The sequence below is a fragment of the Mesocricetus auratus genome, unplaced genomic scaffold (genome assembly GCF_017639785.1).
Source record: "Mesocricetus auratus isolate SY011 unplaced genomic scaffold, BCM_Maur_2.0 Super-Scaffold_100006, whole genome shotgun sequence".
Lineage (NCBI taxonomy): Eukaryota > Metazoa > Chordata > Mammalia > Rodentia > Cricetidae > Mesocricetus > Mesocricetus auratus.
In genome coordinates this window covers 76637397-76655678 of record NW_024429190.1, presented here as the reverse complement: position 1 = coordinate 76655678, position 18282 = coordinate 76637397, and the positions used below count along the sequence as shown (strand labels likewise).

The following is an 18282-nucleotide window of genomic DNA, read 5'->3' as shown; positions in this document are numbered from 1 at the left end:
ATCTGTGATGTTCCTTGAGGCTTAGTGTGGAGGTCATGTTGTAGATGTAGCAGCTGTGGCAACACTCCATGGTAATTTGTCCTCAGGGTTTTGGCCAGCTATGGCTTTCTGTATCTGCCTACAACAACAGAAATTTCTGATGAGGTGTAGGAGTGACTTTACCCTCACGCCCGGTTTACCACTTTGATTATCCCTGTCATCAAAGTAGACTTGTGGCTTGTGGTTTCTTATTGTTTCTATTGAATGGTCACTCTAGGCAATTAGAAGTCATTACTAGGTTGAAAATCTCAATTCACTCAATTTATTAGAATATTCCCTAACTGTGTTAGTTGTCAACAGACAGATATACTCACTGCATTAGCTTTGGTTTTGATTTTTCGTCATTAGGTAACAATATTAAATGTTGTGTAGGAGTCATGCATTATTCTAGGCAATTTGGATATATCTGTGAACAGAATAAAGCTCCCTATCCATGGATCTTACATTGAACGGGGACAACAAGTAAAACAAATAACAAGATACTTTAAGTAGTGTCCTAGAATATGGCTATGATTATTAAGATGAGAAAAGAGAATACAGAAAATGAGATCAGAGGCTAGAAAGGGGTTGGAGTGTCATGTCACAGCACTAAATAGTGGAGTCAGGATGTCATTTTATTTTTGAAAGGTAGGATTTTCAATAGACATTCCCTTTTGCAGAATTAGCCAAAGAATTCATAAAAAAGTTACCAGAATGAAATGATGTATCTTGCCCTAGTCTTTGATTTAAATATCTCATCTCATGGGTAAAAGTATTATGTTGGAAACAGAGAAAGGAAGGAAGGAAACAGAAAAAAAGGGAGTCAACCAAGAAATTGCCTCTTGCTATGGAGCATTTGTGTCCCACCCAAACTTATAAGCCGGCATCTAACAACCACTGTGAGGGTGCTCAGATATGTGATCCTTAGAATGTAGCTACCATAGGGCTATGAGACAGTGTCTTAATGAGGTCTTAATTAGGGCTCTTCCAAGAGGAAATACAAGGAGCATCCTTCCTATATTTCTCTGCCATTTGTGACACAGTACAAATGAGGCCCCCGTGAACCATTCCTGCCATGCTGGCTCTCTTGCCTCAGTCTTACAGCTACCAGAACTGTGAGAAATGAATCTATGCTGCTAAACCTTCCAGTCCATTATAGTTTGTTAAGGTAAAGGTGTAGTCTTGGACTCACTACACTATTAAGTGTTAAAATACTACCTAGTTCTTGACATTCAATAGATTCATGGCTAATATTTCCCAACTGTTTCTCTTGCATCCTTAAGAAGCTCATATGAGAAGTTCAGCTAACCATGTGTGGTTAAAAGATTCAGTGTTTTGCTGGTGTATTTGATAATTAATCCCAAAAATTTTCTAAATTATCCTTATTAAAAATAAGACCTATATAGTTACCCATATTATATAGAGCTACGCCATGATAGCCTCCTAGTTTTTCTCTACTACCTCATCAATTGACTTAAAATGAAGCTCTTCTGGTAAGCATAAGAGTTCAAAGCTGACAAAAATATTGAAACAATTCTATGCATGACCTAATTCATCTTCATCACCAATTGTCCCAATGAAGAAAACTATCACAAAGGTTTAGTGGGTGACTTGCAGTAGCTACTACTGCTTAGCATCTCCTCATACTTCTCTCTATGTAGCTGGTCTCCCTCTCAAGTGCACCCTTCTTGTTTCCCCTTACTTCACAAAGAACATTATCTCCTTTACTAAGAAAGTATCTTAAACACAAACTCAGAATTTCTGTCATTTTCTTACAACCATTTCATAAAAGCTCACAACATTTTAATCTGAATATAATGATGTCTGTCATCATCCTGGTCCAGGCAGCCCTTTTTGTGCCCATCGTCTCTCCTTCACCTTGGGCAAGGATGTCCACCCTCTGTGCTTTGTGCTTTATGCCTAGCCTTGGATTCACTGCATACAGCCCTTTTGTAACACTGGACAGTTTTCAAGTTCAGGCTCTCCATTGCCTACTATTCCTTTTCTCAGCAGCTTAATCCACTTGATAAAGGATTCAGATTGATTTTCACTTCTCTACATTTGTTAGTTCACCTCATGGAACAAATTCATATACTTATTAAGTTTTAGGATATAGCAGACCTGTGCCTATTGCTTCAACCATGTTATGCCCTGGTTATATACAAGCATATTTCTATCTTCCAGATAGTCAAGCTCCTTAAGTATGAAGTCAGGATTGTATTATTCTCTGTGACATCATTAGAATTCAACCCAATGCTAACTGGTTCCTGCTACATAATTTAAATAGATGATTGCTGATAGAAGAACATTATAATTGATAAAATGAGTTCAGATATGGTATACTGGCCCTCCATTTTATCCTATTAATACTATGAATTGACTCTACCAAGAAAACACTAACATTACTCTTCATGTCTGTCTCTATCTGACACACATGCCTTCTCCAGCTCCTCAACAGACGTGTCCCCTCTTCCCACCATTTCTGCAATGGTGTCCTTCTGTGTAAGTCAGAAAGGGCTCTGAGAACTTAATCATTGCAGCTGCAAGTGCTGTTCCAACTTAAGCCACAGGCTTATGCACTAGACATTCCTTATTCACAGTGAATAAAATCCAGTTGTCAGCTTAGTTGAAAAAAATTTGCTTGGGAAATAAAATGCTTTCATGTGTGATGCCGGTGAGCCATTCTGAGAAAACCAAGCTGAGAGGCTTAAAGAAGCATAACAGGGCCTTCCACGTAAATCGCTGAACAATAAGGGTGAAGATGACGGAAACAAATCATGAATCTGAAATAACTCAGCAACAAGAGCCCATTGGCTGCCTCTCGAGTAGAGAACTGCATGTTTCCGGAACATGTACTCTTAGGTTTTGCTTGTCTGTTTGTTTTCCAATTCTTTTAGAAGAGACTTGTTTCCTTGCTGTTGCTTCCTGTTCTGGATCTGACTTCCTGGATAGAATCTAGGAAACATCATCTTAGAGCAGAAAAAAATAAATACATTCATTACATATTTACTTTAAGAAATTAAGTAGTCGAAAGTTATCTGTCACTGTGAGACCCATATGTACCAACCACTCTCTACATCCTAAAAAGAAGTTAAATCATCTGAGCACATTCAAAGGGCTTCATTTTCTTTCCTCTGCGTGAGACCAAATGTAGATGAATGGGAGAAGATCCACCTCTGCCTGCTCTTGTCATTAGCTCTGTGGGTTTACTTTCTTTTTATTTTATATTTTTATTTATTTATTTTATTTTGGAAGCACTTTTTATTATATATTTAAGTTAGAAACAAGCTTGCTTCCCATGTCAGTCCCAACTCCCTCTCCCTCCCTCCATGCCAGCTCCCCCCACCAGTCCTCCTGCTCCCCATCCAATCCCCACTCCATTCCCCAAGGATCCCTAGAGTCTGTCATTTCTTTCTGGGGAGGGCCCAGGCCTTCCCCCAAGTGTCCAGATTGAAAGAGCATCCCTCATTGGGGGCTGGGCGCCCAAAGTCCATTTGTGTGTCAGGAATAAATACTGATCTACTATTGAAAGCCCTATACATTGCCTGGGTCTCCTCACTGATACCCACAGTCAGGGTTTACTTTCTTAAAGAAAATGAACTCGGGGTGTACTAAAGCAATATTCTTCCTTTTCTGAATTCCAGTGTCTCTGAGACTCAGGGGTGTCAGGAAATAAAGCCCAATGAACATTGTTCAAAACTGTACAGCTTATCGTAACAATTAATTTGCTCTCCTTCAAGTGAATCCAGCAGATTCACAAGAAAAAACAATGGAATCTTGAAATTCGCAGGGAAATGGATAGCACTGGAAGAAACCATCCTGAGTGAGGTAACCCAGTCGCAAAAAGACAAACATGGTATGTACTCACTCATATATGGATTCTAGATATGGATCAGGATAGTGCCAGTCTGCACTTCCACAGATAGAGAGTCTGGGAAACAGGAAAGAACCTAAAAGATATGCATATATGCATAGTACCCAAGAGAAGAGGATGGAGACAAGATCCTCTGAATGGATGGGGAACACGGCGAGGGGTGGGGGGGAGTGGGACCTGGGAAGAATAGAGGGGGTAAAGAGGAAGGGAGTTGGTCATGGGGGAACAGGAAGTTGAGGGGGTGGGGGTAGAATAGGGGGAAGAGGGAATCATAGGATCGAAGACAGATCAGGCACCAGAGCGACCTCGAGTGATCTAAAGGTATAACATCAATTGGCAAGCTAAGCAATAGTGGAGGGACCACCTCGAATGCCCATTCCTGATAATGAACTTGATGTCTATAACCATCCGGGAGCCTTCATCCTGTGACTGATGGAAGCAGAGGCAAACACACAACTAAGCACTGAACTGAACCCAAGGAACCCAGTGAGAGAGAGAGGAGTGACGAGCAAATTGGCAAAGAATGGGCTGGCAAAACCAGCAGAGACAGCTGATCTGAACAGGGGAGTGCTCTTGGACCCCAGACCGACAGTGGGGAGGCCAGCATGGGACTGATCTGGACCCCCCAAATGTGAGTGTCAGTGAGAAGGCCTGGGCAACCTATGGGGCCCTGAGCTGTGGATCAGTGTCTATCCCTGGTATACAAACTGTCTTCATGTGCCTATAGCACAAAGAGAGATGCTCTCTCAGCCTGGACTCTTAGGGGAGTGCCTTGACCCTACCAAGAGTAAAATGACAGACTCTAGATATCCCCTATGTGGAAGGATTTGGCAATAGGGTGGGAGGGAGGGGGAGAAGGGGAATGTGGGAGGAGGGGAGGGAGAGGGAACTGGGATTGACATGTAAAACAAGCTATTTAAAATTAAAATAAAAAATGATAATAATAAAAAAAAGAAATTAAATGGACTTATTTTAGTGAATATTGACTAATATTAAATCGAAAAGATTCATCTCTCATTCACTTGATTTCTTGCTGATAGATCTCATCAAAGGACTTAGATGTGATTTTTTTTTAAATTCAGAGTTTTCACATACCAATTTCAATATGTCATGTTCAGTGACAATCAAAATATAAAGCCTACACTAATAATCACAGTTGCTATAGCAATGCCATTTTTATGTCAAAATGAAAGATTGCAAGTTTATAAAGCTGTATCTCACATAAAACTTTATTTTCTTTTTGTCAAATTAGATATGTTTAGGAATTCTGATAATGCTAAATTAAGTTTCAGGCTTTAACTTCATTCAAGGAGCCAAATGTGCAAAGAAAAAGAAAAACCATGTACATGGCTTATTATAGACAAACATTCTGGATGATGAGAAACTACCTTTTTATGGAGAACCCTACATTATGGATAAACACCTCAGGGGATGAGAAACCACCTTCCCACAGACATCCCCACATTATCAATAAAATCTTGGTGATCAACTGTCAATAATCAGTATTGAGCACTCTCTGCCATATTCTTTCATTTCTTTTTCTTTATGAGAAATGGTTTTATCTTGCCAAAAGTGCTATAAAGTTAGAAATATGAACTACAGCCACAGAGCAGCTGGGCCAGCCCCTTACTTCTCCAAAACCTGGGCAGCTCAAGTTGTTCCAGGAAGATCCAGTGTGACTATTACTCACGTTGTTTTGCATTAAGCATCTGAAAAACTCAGATGTTTCAGAATCGTGATACTAGAAACCTAATGCATATGAAATCTTTGGCATCTCTCCTAGACAAACTGGGCACTCCGGTAGGATGAGTGTGATTTCCAGATGCCTTTGGACAGTTCAGAGCAGTTGTTATCTCCTACTGACCAGCAGGGCCTGGCTTCAACTCTCTCAACAGGAAGTAACTCTGGGGGGAGCAGAGTTAAATGTCACATGGGTTAGCAAAGGCTTTCATGAACTTACATCATGTTTAATTGTATCAAATGCTGCTTATTATGTGGTTTAGGACTGTGGCGCTTCTTGAAGGAAAGAACAAGGAGAAAAGTTTCTGGCACTTGGACAAAACCAGAAATCTCTCTTTGTTTGAGACCTCAAATTAGACTTGAGTCATAGGATTGCCAAGTTGCTCATGCTGGAGTCAGCTGGACTGGTTTGGCGCCTTAAACACAATACGCATGTTCTTATTTAATCTCGCTGTCTCACTAGATTAAAAGAATGGGAAAATATTCTCAGAAAGCAAGATTTGGTAAGAATTAAAATACTGTCTTAATATCAAGTCTTAAAAGTCCATAAATAGTCTTTCTAAATATTTGAAAGTTTACTGTTGAAACCCTACCATATTTTTTACATTAAAGCTCTGGCGAATTAGTTTAAAACACCAACTTTGATTACCAAATGCCTTCTACACAAGGTGTGAGCCCAGATTCCATCCTACTGATTTGTCAGTTTACATTCAGCAAATTATCAGGGTAATGTAAAGGAAGGCTCACCACTGAGAGTTTTCATTCTTGTTGGAGATGGCTTTGGAAAACATGTAAAGTTTAAAAAATTGAATTTTATTCCCAGTACACACAGTCCTGGGTCCATTACCATAACAAAGAGGGGGAGATGTCTCCTGCTTGTGGGCTGGTATTCGGAACAGTTCAATACCTCTTTTACCTTTATCATTTATTCCCTGTGAGAACCCGGGTTTGTTACTTTGCCCCTGTGACTGTCATGTTTGCTCTGAAACACATAAGCACAAAATCCATCTCTCAAACTCCAGGAGTAGGTAACTGCACTTTTGGATGAAGAAGTCACAAGCCTCCAAGCTTTTGAGCTCACAGTCTGGTGGTATCAACATATGAATGAAACCATTCAAATTTTGATGGGCAGAATTTCCCTGGCAGTCTTGGCTCTTGTTATAATTGGTCTCTACTTGGTGCTTATGTGTTGGATGGAAAGTCAGGCTTTGGAAAATCCTTCCCACCACCTTCCAGTTTCAGACATGTCAGATGAATTGTCATTTTCAATGAGAACAGCCAGGAATAAAAAGAAAAGTTTCAGGATGACAGGGCTTACTTGCAGCTTAAACACAGGCTAGACTGCCACCTGGTGCTACCAGGCCAATCATTGTCACAGTATTAGAGGACACCGTCTGGAGGTGTATTCCCTGGGCTTCCTTGTTTCAGGACCACCACACATCTGTTTTAGCCCAGAAAGTATGCTTCTCCATCTCCCTTTTCTTTCCTCTCCCCCCACGCCTCTCCCTCCCCCTCCCCCTCTTCCTCCTTTTCCTCCTCTTCGTCCTCCTTCTCCTCCTCCTTTTCCTCTCCTCCTCTTCCTCCCCCTCCCCCTTCTCCTCCTCCTCCTTCTCCTCCCCCTCCTTCTTGGTTCTTCCTTTATACTACCAGGGGACTTGAATCTAGAGCCCTTGGATAAATTAACTGAATTACCATAAACTACATCCCCATCTCTGTATTTTTGTTCTGAGATAAGATGTTACTATGTTGCCCAGATTAGTCTTAAATTTGCTCTAAAACCCAGGCAGGACCTGGACCTGAGATTCTCCTGCCTTATCCTCAGTTGCTGGGAATAAAGGTCCACCCAACCTGACCAGACTCTTTAGTTCTCATGAAAGAAGAAACTTGAAAAAAACTCCAAATTCCAGTCAAAGTTCTAAAACTTTTTTTAAATTTTTAAATTTAAATTTAAATTAGAAACAAGGTTGCTTCACATGTCAATTCCAGGTCCCTCTCCCTTTCCCTCCCCTCCTCCCATGTAAAGTTCTAAAACTTTAAACTAAATATATGCTAGGTAGTCAAGTTTGGCAGAAGCAATACATGCCCTCTTCACTAGCCTGCTACTTTCATTTAGATTTAAAAAGAACATCCTTTGAAATGTAAAGGTACAGGAGACCTGAAGGGGAGAAACAGGAGGTTGGTGCTATTGAGCCTCCCAGCTTGGTCTGTGAATAAGCAAATGACATTGTTTCTCACCTCTCTCTGTATGGTGCAGTACCTAAGTGTTTGAAACTCCAGGCTAAAAGTCGAGGGAGTCTGATGTGTGCATATCTAGGACAGAAATTAATAGACTATAAACAAGAGCCAGTAGGACCAAGGATTTTGTCTTAACAGAAGTACAAGGTGAGTTTTGGAGGAATAATTCCCATTACAGTGCATGCTGTGGATGAACCCTACATTGATGCTATAATATCATTGACTCCCTAGAATAGAATGCCCAGTCTAGAGACCAGGAGGAATAAGAACTATCTGAGAATGACTAAGATTGTGAGGATTCCATTTAGATTGTCAGTGGGGACAAGAATTTGAAATGCAAATTAATACCAACTGAATACAAACAGAATTATGCTTGATTTGGCCCTGATTATGGGCCAAGAGAAGAATGGAACTGTGGTGGTTTGAAAGAAAATGGCCACTCCCTTTTAGGAGGTGTGACATTGTTGGAGTATGTGTGGTCTTTCTGGAGGAAGTGTGACACCTTGGGGAAAGGCTTTGAGGTCCCATATATGCCAAAGCCACACTCAGTGAGACAGTCCACTTCCTGTTGCCTTCTGATCAAGACAGAGTCAGCACCATGTCTGCCTGCACACTGCCAACCTCCCCACCATGATGATAATGGACTGAACCTCTGAAATCCTTTTTTTATTATTTATTTTTAAATTTAAATTTAAATTAGAAACAAGGTTGCTTCACAAGTCAGTTCCAGGTCCCTCTCTGTTTCCCTCCCCTCCTCCCGTGCCCTCCCCCAGGCCCCCAATATCCAAATGGATTTTGGACTCCCATCCAACAATGTGAGATACACTCTCACCCTGAACTCTTGGGGGAGGGTCTAGGCCCTGCCCTGGATGAAATGACAGACTATGGATACCCCCATGGAGAGACTCACCCTCCCTGGGGAAATGAGGGGATATTGAACCTCTGAAATTCTAAGTCACCCCAATTAAATATTTTCCTTTATAAGAGTTTTCTGTGGTCATGGAGTATCTTCACAGCAATAGAAACCCTAAATAAGACAGGAACTATTATAGTTCTTTTTAGCTCTTACCAGAGCCTAGTGGTATGAGCAAATCTAGGCTTCCTGGCATGAGGTGTCCTACTCCAGGAGTTTCTGATTTGATGCTTCTGTCTTTCATTTTTATTTCTTTTCACAGTTTTATTATTATATTATGTTCCAAAAGTCCATTTCCATGCAAATCAGTCATGAATGTATTGAGTATATTCCACTCTCTCATACCCTGCTACCCTCTGCCTTCCTGTGCCTTTTCCCCTATTAGTCTTCTTTGCTCACCGAAACAGTTTCTCTTCTACTTGGATTTAGTACACCTATATAAAACACAGGACCCACCAACAAATGAAAAATATGATATTTATCATTGCAAGACTAACTTAATTGGTTTAATATGATCTTTCCAGTTTTACCTATTAATCAGAAGGTATCATCAAATAATCTTTATAGCTATCAAAATTGCATTATGAACAATGCACTATCGTTGCACTTTCTTCTGTTGAACACCCAGGCTGATTCTATAACTTCACTATTGTGAAAAAGCAAGTGCTACAATGGACATTTAAAGTGCATTTTTAAAAGTACTATGAATCAAAATGAATTTTGTCCCTAAATATAGGATGGCTGCTGATAGTATTGAACTTTCATGGCTTTTTAAAGTATAAATAAGCCATTTAAAACAATTTAGTAAAACAGAGCTCACAATATTAAGCATCAGTACAAAATATCAAAATACCGCTGGTTCCTGATTATTTTTATGGTACTAGATGTTAAGTGCAAGGCTGATTTAAACGCACTACATGCATTCCTTTTATAGGCTCACTACTGAAAGAAGTAATAGTATCAAAGAGATTTTTCGACTGAAATGTTATCAGAGGGTTCATAACAGTTCTTGATTTAAAATTTACTACCCCAACAACCACAGTGGCAGCAGGAATGACTGCATCCTCAGTGGCCTGGCAGGTCTGAGGCTCTCTGAAAATGTACCCTGAATGTGAAATAAGCTCATTATGCCTATTGTTTCTTGGATGTCACTCTAAGGGACAGCCTGAGGTTCAGGCTGTGAGCCTAACGAGATTGGGTACAAACTTGAAGCCCTTCCACGCTCAGGATGTGCATATAAAATGTGGATTCTTCGCCAAGGTCAAGACTCCCAGATAAATCTCTGTATATAAACATGCTAACAGATAAATAGAAGGTTGAAAAGTCACTAAACTCTCACAGGGAGGATAAATAGAGAAGATCAGAGCAGAAGAAAAGTCATGAACATGTATGCCTGTCACTAATGACTTTTGCTTAATCAAAACACCATGGTCCTTTGGCTCCATGGGCTGTTGGGAGCAAGCTGCATGGCAAAGAAGTTGAGTAGCCAGGCCCTGTCACTGCCTTTCCCAAGGGGAGTGCTGGGTGAGAATGGTTCTTCCCACTCTAGTCTCAGCTGCTGCCCATCCTCCATGCTGCCACTTTACCTGCCCCACGGGTACTTGTGTCTTTAATGCACTGGAACACGAAATTTGGAAATCCTTCTCTTAGCATGCTGTCATAGTATTTCTAAGTCACCACTGCTTTTGACATAAAGGGGATCCGCTTAGGGAATGAGACTGTGCTGTTCTATTAGTCTAAGGAAGATATTAAGAAGATAGATAGCAACAGTCTGACTCCTCTGTACTACACTGAACTCCTCAGAACCTTTCTCCTCAGCTTCTTTTTGTTTTCAGGTATTTTTATTAATTCTCTAAGAATTATATAGAATTTGATCATATTCACCTCCCCTCCTCCAACTCCAACTAGATCCTTCCTTCATTTTCCTGCCCACCCAACTTAATGTCCTCTTCTAAAATTGAAGCCCGTCAATTTCAATTTATGCTGCCCAAAAACTGTCAGGAGAGGGAATGAGACCATCCCCTGAGCATGGTCGACACCAGTGGTCACACTCTTGGTGAAAACTAACTCTTCCTCTCCCATCAGTAACCAATAACTTCTCAGCTAGGGGTGGGGCTTAGTGTGACCACCTGACTCCTTCATGCTGAGATATCTGTCTGAATTGGATTTGCACAGGTCTTATGCACGTTACTACAACCACTCAGAGTTCATGTATGAAAACATCCTATTGTGAAGGAGGACCCTAAGAGAAACATACATGTTTCCCCAGAAAAGGGGAAAGGGACAAGATCTCCTGAGCTGATTAGGAGCATTGGAGGAGGGGAGAGGGAGTTAGGAGAAAGAGAGGGGAAGAAGAGGAGGGGAGAGGAGGACATGAGGAAGCAGGAAGATTGAGTCAGGGGAAGAATAGAGGAGAGCAAGAAAAAAGATACCATAATAGAGGGAGCCATTATAGGTTTGAAGAGAGATCTGTCACTAGCGAAATGTCCAGGGATCTACAAGGATGACACCAACTAACAATCTAAGCAATAGTGGAGAGGCTACTTTAAATGTTCTTCACTGATACTGAGATTGATGACTATCTTATATGCCATCCAAGAGCCTTCATTTGGTAGCTAATGGAAGCAGAATCAGACACGCACAGCTAAACACTGAGCTGAACTCTGGAATCCAGTTGCAGAGAGGGAGGAGTGATGAGCAAAGGTACAAAGACCATGCTGGAGGAACACACAGAAACAGCTGACCTGAACAAGGGGGAGCTCATGGATCCCAGACTGATAGCTAGGAAACCAGCATAGGACTGATCCAGACCCCCTGAATATGGGTGTCAGTTAGTAGGCCTGGGTAATCTATGGGGCCTCCAGAAGTAGATCAGTATTTATTCCTAGTATATAGACTTTGGGAGCCCATTCCCTATGGAGGGATACTCTTTCAGCCTAGACACATTGGGGAGGGCCCAGGCCCTGTTCCAAATGATATGACAGACTTTGAAGATCCCCCATGGAAAGCCTCACCCTCCCCGGGGAGCAGAAAGGGGATGGAATAGGTGCTAGGAGAGGGGGCAGGGGAGGAGGGAAGGGAGGGAGAACTGGGATTGACATGTAAAACAAGCTTGTTTCTAATTTAAATTTAAAAAATCACAAAAAAAGAAAACACCCTGTTGTGTTCAGAAAGCACTATTTCCTTAAAGTCACCCATTGCCTATGGTTCTTATACTCTTAGTAGTTCCTGTTCTGGGATGACCCCTGAACATTGCGCAGAGGGGTATAATAATACAGATGTCTGATTTGAGGACAAACACTCCACAGGTTCTTATTTACTGAACACTGCCCAGTTATGGGTCTCATTGTTAGTTTCTGCCTACTGCCAAGAAGTGTCTCTGATGAGAGCTCTATTGGTATGCCTCTATTGGTATGGTGATAAAATATTAGGGGTTGGTCTTATATCGTGTTCATTTAGCAGAATGATCACATTAGGTTCTTCCCAGGGCCTATGACCTACCTAGGTACAGATTCTTGGTCCCACTAATGGTGTCAGGTGTGGGTTCCCTCTTGTGGAGCAAACCTTATGTCCAATCAGAAAGTGCTTGGTTACTCTCATAACATTTGCGACACTACTGAAATGGTAGGCACATCTTACAAGTCTGGTTGCTACTGTATTTTACTGAGGTTCTGCACTGTACTTCACAGGGCCCTCTTCTAACAGCGTGACAGCAGCCTCCAGAGCAATAAAAACTAGTCAATACGGATGAAGCGTCAAGGTCAATACCAGCTCGATTTCTCCCTTTTCTAGGACTGGATGTGGTGCCTTCAACAATAGGGTCTTACCATCAAGTTCTGGAAAGTAACCAAGAGCAATAGCAATGGCAATAACCTGTAATGTTTGGGGTCTCTAGGACTCCACTGGTCAACCACTGCAAAAGAGGCATCCCCACTCCTGCTACAGGACTTTTTGTTTGCTAGCCTGTGGTATCTGGTAGGAACATTGTCCTCCAATTCTAGGATGACTCCACTGAAATTCTGACCTAGGGTATATTCTGTGCATTCCAACAGTGAATTCCCCAAGAGTCATGATGGAACACGATTCTACCGGCACAACTTTGACAACACCGAGAGGCCTTTTCTCAGGGTTCAGTGCTCTTTTTGCTTCTTTCTTTTGTTTTCTCCTTTACTTTACTTCCACTCTTCCTCCACTTAATTCTCCTGAGCCCAGTCCCAAATTCCACATCCCAAGACACCGCTGAGCTGCAGATATAAATATAATTCTGGGGAGCTTGCTGAACAGTCGGAAGCAAGTTCTAGTGAAAAGATCACAGTTGCCCCATTTAGAGAATTTTTACAAAATTATCTCACAGAGTTCTTGGAACACGAACAGCAGCAGCAAGGCAAAAATGTCAGCATTAATTTGATGTGGCTTTTTGTTAAATGCAGACTGGTTCATTAAAGCCCTAAACAGGTGGCAGGTTTGGCAGCCCAGTGTGTGTGCTGTGGACAGATTTATTATGCTTCACATTTTAAAATATTTATGCAGAAACAGACTCAGTGAGATAAATTGTCTTGTTCACAAGAGCATTCTGCTCGAGGCTGCTATGATAACTGCCATATCAATCAAATTATGCAATGAAACCTTACTATCAATTTTATAATCATCATCAATTATTTATAGTTCAGGAAAACTCTTCATTATTTCTCAGTTTTAATTTTAGTGTCTTGCAGGTATCTTTTACCCACATATAGAACACAGTGCCACAAAATAGAGAAAGTATGCAGGATGTCACAAGAGTTATAGAGGTTCTGGGTAGAAATCAGATGAGTGTTTTGAAGCAAGTAACGTGGACAGCATTGGCTCTAACCACCCTGCAGGATTACTTCCAATGGATAAGAGTGTGTGAATACCCAAGGGTGTTTGAATACGGAAAGGGCTCTGTCAAATGAGGTAAACTATGATCCAACTAGAGCACAACAAAATGGCAAGTGAAACTAAATATACCCTTTAGTCACCACCGAATCCGACTGTTGTTTCTCTGAACTCACAAGGTCAAGCTGGAACTTTCCACTGGTGGGAGCTTGTCCCAAGAACTTTGACGAGTCCTGGAGATTTTTTACTATAATAGTACAGGAATGTATCTTATCAGAGAACTTGCTGGGACCTGGGAGATTATACATGCAATAATTTACCAGCCACTTTATAGTAATTTTGACCTGATAACACCATTTCCCCCAAGTGTAGAGTGTGTGTTGAACCTTTGTACTCTCCTAAAGAAAAGCAGAGAGCTCTAGCAAGGGCAGGAGCCTGACTCTCACTTCTTGTTTGGACTCCTGCCTGACTTACATTAGGGAAATACTGGTTATCTCTACTCTTGCTTCAGCTAAGGATCTCAGGGATGAACACGTGAGTCTTGTTCTGTCCAGCTGGCTCTCACACAGCTACCCAATCTTTCTGGTACACTTAGCCCTTTGGTTTAAATTGCAAAGCTTCCTCTTGTGCTATCCCATGATCTTCTTTCCTTCTTGTTATTAACTATATGAGTTGCCTTTCTCCAAAATTTTGCTCAGGAATAAATTCTATGAAGATCTCACTGTGATTACAAACTGTTACTACCCCATCAACACTGGTGAATACATGTCTAAATATACAGTTCTTTGTGACTAATTTTGTTCTCATGTCCATGAGGAACTCTAGACAAGAAGTTAACAATCATTCCATCCTGGCAGGAGTCTACAGCTAAATTCAAGATGATTCTAAGAGTCATGGAATGTGAGTAACTAGGAACAAGACTAGTGTTAATCTCAGGCATACACTGCACAGCACGGTAATGCTATGTGTGAAGACTGTGCTGTTCTTATGTGATAATGAGATGCTACTAGCTCACTGACACTGCATGGCATGGCATTCAGTGGTGAGTTGCTACCTAGCTCACTGACACTGCATGGCATGGCATTCAGTGGTGAGATGCTACCTAGCTCACGGACACTGCATGGCATGGCATTCAATGGTGAGATGCTATCTAGATCACTGACTTTCCCTGGCAGTCATCTATCATAAGAGCAAATTAGATCTGGAGTTTGAAAGACTGGGTTGATTCTAAGTGTGGTTGTTTCTCCAGTTGTGAGCTCTGTAATTATGAGTCACCCGTGGTCTTAGGAATGTTTCAGCTTCTGTATCAATAAAGTAACTACCGAGGTAGCAATTGCAGACAAATCCTTTCTGAGATGATGTATGTCTTAGGCCATTTTCTGATGCTATAATGGACTAGATAATTTATAAGAAAAGAGGGTTCATTTAGTTCACAATTCCAGAGATACAAGACCACAATGTCAACATCTATTGAGCTCTAGATAGGAACTCCAGTAAATGACCTCAGATGGACACAGAGCATAGGAAGGAGAGTGAAGGGACATGTCAGCCTGCTTTAGAGCAAGTCAGTCTCCCAGTAACTAACCCAGCTCAGAGAGACCTAACCCACCTCAAGATTTAGGTACTCATCCCTTTAAGTTTTAGGACATCATGACTACGTAAAGACTTAAAAGTGTCAACAGCTCTCAACACTGCTCCACTGGGAACAAAACTTGGACATTCAAATCATATTCAACCCACAGCTAGGCATATGCATACATCTATATTAGAACAAGAGTGACTGATGGTCCTTGTTACATGGCATGGAGTGGTGGCTCAGTGCCTAAAGGAGTCTGCCATGTCAATATGATAACTTACATTTCAACTGAGTACATAGAGTTATCCTTTGACCTCTGACCTCCACATTATCACCTTTACAAACCACACCACCACACTGGCATCATGCATATATATTGCACAATAATAATAACAATTTTAAGATGTTAAAGTTCTTGTTGTTACCATACTCAAAGAGATCATATTTTGGGGGGTAGGTGATAAAATGACACAATCCATATGATAACCTCAAAAAGTCATGTATTCTTTGAGAGTGGAAGATGGATGGTCTGGGTTTCACAGCCAAGGACAGGTCAGCAAGGCTGGCTAAGTTACACAATATAGTTGCTTTTAATTAGTAGACAGTAAGAGAAATAAAAAGAGAAATAAAACAAGCTCTTCTGTGACAATGGGTCTTCAGATACCATCCCTGATTCCTAGCAAAGTGGCATCCAGAAAATATAGATGATTGATCCCCATACAGATCTACTGAGTGATCCCCCAGCAATTCTGAGGAATCCCGACACTTGAGAACTGGTGCTCCGTCAATCAGCTGGGCTTAGTTGCAGATGCTGCTAACTTGCTGAGTAACTCCAGGGCAGAAGCAGGACATCATGAGCATCTCAGCATTCTGAGTAACAAATTGTCTCAGGTTGCACATCAATGCTGACTCCTCGTGCTCTTTCCATGAAATTTGAGTGACAGAGTGATGTCTGTAAACCATTTCTGGTCTTCTTTGTATTAGTAAATCCACAAGATTCAGAAAATGCATTTTGCCTAACTGGGGAACCAGAGTAGTATGTTCTAAAAGTACAGTCTCACCTAGGTGGAGAAAGGAAGGTGGAGAGGTTAGGTACACCAGGCAGAATAGTGACGAGCTCTCTGCAAGTCTACAGGAGTCATCCCCTCGGTGTGTGGATGTGACTGCCGTGGGATACTTTCCCTAGGGTGGTGCCCAACTTTCTCCCACTCTGCTTTGGACCTTTGTCTTCCTTCTCTGCCTTTCTCTTTCATTCACATCTTGAAAGTTCTGTTCATAGGACAAAGGCAATAGGAGAAAGGCCAGAAAGAAAACTAACTGAAGAACAGAAGAAAAGAAAAAAAGCACACAGGAAAAAATGTATTTTTCCACACCACGAGTGATGGAAACAAAATCAGAAAGGGTAAGGAAAATTTATCTGTGAAGAGTGAATAAGAGCATCCCGTTTGAAGACTTGTACAATAACTTGCATTCATCCGTGAAGAGTGAATAAGAGCATCCCGTTTGAAGAATTGTATAATAACTTGCATTCATCCTTTAGCGAAGCTCTGTGACTGGGTTAGCTTGAGGGCTTGGGTACCACTGTGACCAGTCATGAAAAGCTGCCCAGGAGGGACAGCACATTTTCAGAGCTGCAATAGGTAATCGAGGTCACTAACCGAGGCAAGGCTTTAACAAAAGGAAAGGGAGAAAGGCAGCGCACCGCTGCCAGCAGCAGCTCATCCTCATTCTGCTAGGAGACAGCCTTCTCTCCAGCATTATCTAGTTAAGTGCCAGCTGACTGCTGGCCTCATGAAAGTGAAATTCATACTTCCTCAAATGCAGATGGAAAAAATGAGTTCAGTGTCTGAGCCTCTAGCACCCTTTGAGAAAAGAGGACGGAAATGAGTGTATTGTTAAAAATAGTGTGCTTGTGGGCCATGTGGGTACAGAATGTCAGCCAACACACCTGAAAAGAGAGAGGTGCTGAGCAGGAGAGATGTTCAACTCCAAGAAGGGCAGCTAAATGTTGTAAAAGAAAGCTCCACTCTCAGGCCTCATCTTGATTGACATGCAGTATCATGCGATGCCTGGTGATAGAGTAACCCACACAGCCAGCTTCTCCCTGGAACAAAAAGCCCAACTGGAACCCAGAATCTGTCTGTCTAATTGGTTGGCATTAGGACTTGCTCTCCTACCAGGTTGGAAACTGAGGCATGCCTGTTGATACACAGCAATAATAAAGCTGGTAAAAGAAAAGAGACTGCCTCAAATTTCCTAAACAACTCAGCTAAGACCAGTGTCTACCACTACATCGAATGGTGGAATGGACATGGTGCAGCAAGGTTCTCAAACACAGGCATTCAAATCAACATCCCCATTAAGACCCCAGGGTCTATACAATGCTGCGTCTAGATCAAAGGTCAGAAGTGCCACACAGCTGAGAAACAATTGCACACTCCAAAAGGAAGTCTTGATTAAAAGGGGTATAAGTTAGAAAAATTTCACAAACAAGGGAGATAGTAGCCAGGAGATAAATAGGCCTTATCTGGCCACAATATAGCTTAATTGAACATCTTTTTCTAGTTTATTCTAAATTCACTTACACTTTCTCCCCATGTATAAAACTATGTATTCTTTTAAATGTAATTTTATTTAATTAACATTTTTATTTATTTTACATACCAATCACAGTTACCTCTCTCTCCTCTCCTCACATTTCCCCCCCTCCCCCGACTCCCATCTACCCCCCTCCCAATCCACTCCTCCTCTGTCTCCATTCAGAAAGGGGAAGGCTTCCCATGGGCTATGCATTTTTAAAGAAAAAAATAAGCTCACATAGTTTTGACTACACAAATCAAACTCATCCAAGTCACAGTAGAGTGGGTGCCTTTTTTTTCAGTGTTTTTCTGAGACAGGATTTCTCTGTGGCTTTGGAGGCTGTCCTGGAACTAGCTCTTGTAGACCAGGCTGGTCTTGAATTCACAGAGATCTGCCTGCCTCTGCCTCCCGAGTGCTGGGATTAAAGGTGTGCTCCACCTCCACCTGACCAGAAAGATTTTTGAGCTGATATTATTCTTCAGAACAGAA

General features: G+C 41.5%; 1 protein-coding gene across 3 annotated transcripts in view; it reads right to left on the bottom strand.

The window, feature by feature from the left end:
* Arhgap24 (Rho GTPase activating protein 24) overlaps positions 1–18282 on the bottom strand; it is a 600446-nt gene that overhangs the window by 220576 nt on the left and 361588 nt on the right. The window lies entirely within an intron of this gene.